We start from the raw sequence: 5,731 nt of genomic DNA on the forward strand, positions 1-5,731 counted from the left end.
CTGAACAGGAGAATGTTAGCATGGCATATAGTGGAAAAACTGTTATTTTAAATATTTTATTAAGAGTATTATTTGTGGTTACCTGGAATGAAAAGCCTATTGGGGAAAATCTGGGGTAGCACTGGTATTTCAACAAATGTCACTGCTGTGTTTAATGATATGTTTTTAATATGAGAGTTTCACTGTTCCTGACTATAGTAGAGTGGAGAGAGCTCAGGGTTTGATATTGTTAGCTCAAGACATAGAAGTTCAAAGAACATTGATGATGGTCTTAAAATAAGCTTGTATGTCTCATAAAGTGGCTGTAGGCAAATATGACATGCAAAGGGAGTGAAGCAGTTCTGACAAACGCTGGTGAAATGGAGAAAGACTCACTTAGGTGTAGGGTGCTCTAGAAAAATAAATATGCAGAAAACAAGGAGGAAACTATATTTATAACTATTTCATTCTCGTGATTCAATATGCTGTGACATCAGAGAAAATCCCAAAGTACCATGAAGGTCATCTGCCAGCCAAACTGTGCCATATGAACATGAAAAAAATATACTCTGCTTTTTCCAAAGTAGAAGGTGGGAGCTTTAAAAAAGGCTGAAAATTCATTTGATAATTTATCATTTATTAATCAGTCTATGATTTGATTAGTTCAGTATGCATCATTGTTGAAAGCTCATTTAGGCTTTACAGAGTTTGGATGCTCCAAGGATAGAAAGATTTAACCAGGATACTGAAACTGCAAGAAACACAGCATTTAGAGGCTTTAGTCATTCAGCTACAAATTCTTTCAACCCACAAATGTATTAAATACCTGCTATCTGCCAAGGACTAATATACTATCCTGGATCCAAAATTCAAAAGATCTGTAATCTAAGATAAATTACTTGGTATGCCTAAATTTCACTTCCCATATTTGAACCACATAGCAATTAATACCTATTTAAGGATTTAGTAGTTATATGGGATTAATGAACTCATAAATGTAAGTACCTTTCCAGATCACATATTGAGACGGCAGGACTTAATAAGTGGGACTGTTAAAAGCTGTTGTTTTGAAAAGCTGTTGCTTTGAGAATGTCATAGCTTGACTTTTTTTTTTTGGTACTGGAGATTAAACCTAGGGCAGTCAAACTCAGCTACATCCCCAGTTCATTTTTATATTTTGTTTTGAGACAAGTTCTCACTAATATCTCTAAATTGCCTAAATTGGACTGGAACTCAGTTCTCTTGCTTCAGCCTCCCAGAGTTTTGGGATTACAGGCATGCACCACCATGCCTGGCTGGTGTAGTTGTTTTAACTCTGGTTGTATATTTAATTACTCTGGAAGCCCTTTGGGAAATATCAAGGTCTATCTTTTAAGTCTGGTTTCATGTGGAATATGCTATGTTTTATAAATTGCCTAGTAAATATGCATATCATGTTGAGAAATACTAGGCCAGTGCTAAGAGTAAAAATTCTTGTGAGTGAAAAACAAAAAGCTCAGAATAATATCATGGAAATTCTAAACTGGATTAAGCTAGACAGGCAGAGGGCTAGGAGAAACATCCTAAATGGAGCAGGTCTGGCTCCTGCTGTGGTGTAACACCAACATCAGCATCACAGGAAGCATTTGAAATTTGTGCTTTGTCTTGGGTGAAACAGAGCAACAGCCTAGGAGACAGATCTAGTAGGGGTGGTTCAGAGGCAGGCATCCTTAAAATTTTTAAATTTCTTAAATATTAAAGGAATGCTACAAAATTGTATTTATATACAAAATTTTAAGGAGGCTGAGAAGTCCTTATTATTCAAAGAAAAAGTTAAAGTGAATTTAAAATATTATATAAAAATACCTCAACAAATATCTCACCTTCAAATTTAAAATTTTCATTTTTAGTTGTTTCATCATTGAGTTCATAAGCAATCTGTTCAGGAAATATTTAAAAATATTTACTGAAGTCAGTTGTATTATAAACCTGTAAGGGGAAGAAAGGTTCCTTTATAGTTTTTAATCATGGAATTTAGATCTTAGTTTTAAAGGTGGCCTGACTTATGTACCTTTAATAATGTGGATATAATCAAAATAGCTTTGAATGCAAAGTTGTTTTTTGGAGCATAGTGCTCCGTTAGAGCCCATCTATAGTATTAGACAGATATAAAATAGTTAAATTGAACTATAGATATGGATTTAACAGGATATGTTTATTTATCTTTCAATTCTTAAAATTTGGAGAAAATCTCAAAAAGAAGAATAAGGATCTGCAGGAAAAGGTGAGAGGAGGTGGGAAAAGAAATTGAGATGTGTTGTATGTGTGTGTACCAATTCTCCTCAATAAATACAATCCTTATGTCCTGGAAATATAGACTCATAAAATTAAAAATAAAATAAAAATACCAGAAATAGACACTAGAGAAACAACAATAGATATGCTAAAATGCAAAAAGAAATATAGGCGTGATGAGGAGGGAAATTAAGATATAAGGAAGACCCAATTGAACTTTTGATAAATGAATAGAATATATTTATAGACATAAACATTAGGTAGGATTAAAAGAATAAGATATCTCAGAGGGAAAGATTAATGATATTGAAAACAGCAATAGGATTTAAGATGAAGGAGAAAAAGAGAAGAAAAGATGAACCAACTTAATAACCCTTGGGACAATATTAAAAATTATGATACAATTATTTGGAATCTTATAGAATGGAGAAAAAATATATATATATGGGCAAATTTACTGAAATTTACAAAGTCACAGATTGAAGAAATACAATAAATCTAAGCAGCAAAACCACAAAGAAAACCATACCAGAGCATATCATAATCAAATTATTAAAGATCACAAAAAGAACAAAGAATTGAATAAAAAGAACACAGACAAAACTAATCACAAAACTGTCATTAAAATATTTCAAGCAAGAACATGATGGAAAAATATCTTACAGTTGTAAAAAGAAAACGTTGTTAACCTAGAAGTCTGTAGTCAGGAACCATACTCAGAAAATATCTTTGAGGAGGTGAGAAAACTCGAGGTCAACAGATAAACTTTACAAAGTTTTTTTTTTTTCTTTTCTTTTTTTTTTGCGGAACTGGGGATTGAACTCAGGCCCTTGCGCTTGCCAGGGAAACACTTATTCCACTGAGCCATCTCCCCAGCCCCTACAAAATTGTTGAATGAACTTCTTAGGCAGAGGAAAAATAATTCCAGATAGATACTGCATAGTAGAATGAAGAACGCTGGAAATTGTAAATATTTGGATAGGTAAAATATACTATTTTTGCATTTAAAGTGTCTTTAAAGGGCAATTGGCTATTTAAAGCACAAATAAGAGCATGCATTTTGAGTTTTACAAGCTGTATGGCAACGAAGGCAAAGGATATCAGAAAATGGAAGCACATTGTGTAAGGCTGTGTGCTTTATTATATTATTTCAAAGCAGACTGTCATAAGGTAAAGATTCATATTGTAAAACTCAAGGAGATGGAGCAACTTGTAAATGGGGTGAAAGAAGAGGAAGGGTGGGCAAGGCAGAGAGGGAGAGTGAGAGGGAGAAGGAAAGGGAGAAGAGAGGGAGAAGGAGAGCGAAAGCGAGGAGCGAGAGTGGGAGCATTTGAGGTTAAGAGAGAGAAAAGAAATATTAGTACTGGAGAAAAAAAATATAATATTGAAAGCCTTCAATCCAAAAGTAGGCAGAGAAAGAAGGATAAAAGATTAGACAGGTGAAACAAACTGAAAAGAAATAGCAAGAACATAGATTTAAGCCCTTGAATACTAAAAGTTCCATTAGATGGATGAATTTACATTAAAATTCAAAGGGAGAGACTGCCATACAGGAAAAAGGTAAGACTCAATCATGTGTTGCATACAGAAAGTACACTTTAGATATGGAGATACAAATGTGTTACAGACGCAAGCAGGTTGAAAAGAAGTATATGATACAAACACTAGTCAAATGCCAGCTGGTGATTTAATACACATAACACAAGGTTTCGTCCAAAATAAATAAAAGCACTGAATTAATGAAAATATTGATGTAACTATATTGGGAGGAGGAAGAGAAAAAATAAGGGGATCAATGGGGAGTGTATCACTTCATCACAGGAAATTAGTTAAGTACTGACATAAGAAAATGCAAATTTTTAAATGTAATGTACAAGGATGAAGGCAGTTACCTTTGAGAAACATTCACCTTAGTGCCATGTGTTTTCAATTATAAGTATGTATTCATTGTGATAATAGGATAGGAAATACAATGAAAAGGGCTTAAGCATAATATTACATTTACTGGAGGGCCGGGGATTTGGCTCAGCAGGCCATAGCACCCGCCTGTAAGTGTGAGGTCATCAGTTTGATTTGTGGTACCAGAAAAAACTCGAACAATCAAAATATTATATTCACTGGTCAGAATCCACAATTTTCAGCAGTTAAAGGACAATACTACCAAAAGAGTATGTCCAGATGCTGTAAAAGTACAGCTTTGTCATCTTGCCTACTGAGAAAATTCTATTATGGAGAGGCATATGAGCACCTTGGTAACAAGGGGATTTGCAGTTATGAAATTGTCACCATAAGGTGTTGGAGTGAGGGGACCTTCTATATTCTAGGAAAATACTCCCTTTATTTTATTAGAGACAGGAGCTCTTAGAATTTAACATTCCTTTTACATTAGTCTGTGAACCATTTCCTTTTCCTGCATCTCAGTTCTGGATTCTGATGGATGCAAATAAAAATCTGGAGCCCACAATCTGACACAAGAAGCAGAGTGAGAAATCACAGAGGCCACATTCAGGAAGTGACCAGGTTGGACAATTTGATTTTATTTTGCTATTTCAAAGGTTATCTATTTCAGATCAGGGACTTACCTGGGATGAAACTTTGGAAATAATGAGGTAATATTTTCTTTTGCATAGGAAAAGAAAAGCTCCAAGTCTCTGTAAGTCTTTTCTGCTCAGTGTGGGGCACTGTTCAGCAAGCTACCATCCATTAGGTGTGAGGCAGTTGGAATTCAGAATCTTACCATCACTCCCACTGAACCCAAATTTGCTTGAATTAGAATGTACACCTGAGCAGAGGCCAAGGCCATGTACATTTTAAGATTTGAGAAGCACTACTCAAGATACAGATGTGGACACATATGGGCCAGTAGGAGGGGTGTCAGAAACGATTCAAAGGCCAGGCAGAAGTAGGTGATCTGCAGGTGCCAGCTCCAGGAGGCAGGCAGGAACAGGGGCTGCTGAGCACAGAGAACTGTACTGCACAGCATTAGGGATGGGCAGAAAATGGTGATGACCAATGTCAAACGCCAGTTACTGGAACAAAGAAAGAAAATTTCAGATTAAGAAAGTAGATGTTCTAACTTTGAGACTTGAATTGAGCTTCTCTGGCATGCCCCCAACTCAATTCAAAACTAAACAAGCCAATGGGAGAGCCATTTACAACATGGCTAGAAATCGGGGGACTCTATGATTAAAGAAGTTATGATGATAAGAAACTCTTCACCTTTTCCTGAAATATTGTTCAGAGATATGCTTTCTGTATTTCAATAAAGGAGAAAGACAACAGGTAGTTAATCCTAAAATATTGAGGAAAAAATTTAAATTCATAAACCCTACTAATAGGTGTTCCTTGACCTCTCACCAATAGGAAATAGGTCACACAACTCTTGTCTGCAGACAGATTTACTAATCAGGATTATTTGAAATGATAAAGGCTGATGTTAGTGGCTCCTGATATTATGAAAGTGTAAATCATATTAGCT

Source organism: Octodon degus, unplaced genomic scaffold, assembly GCF_000260255.1.
Source record: "Octodon degus isolate 3935 unplaced genomic scaffold, OctDeg1.0 scaffold00139, whole genome shotgun sequence".
NCBI classification, from domain to species: Eukaryota; Metazoa; Chordata; class Mammalia; order Rodentia; family Octodontidae; genus Octodon; species Octodon degus.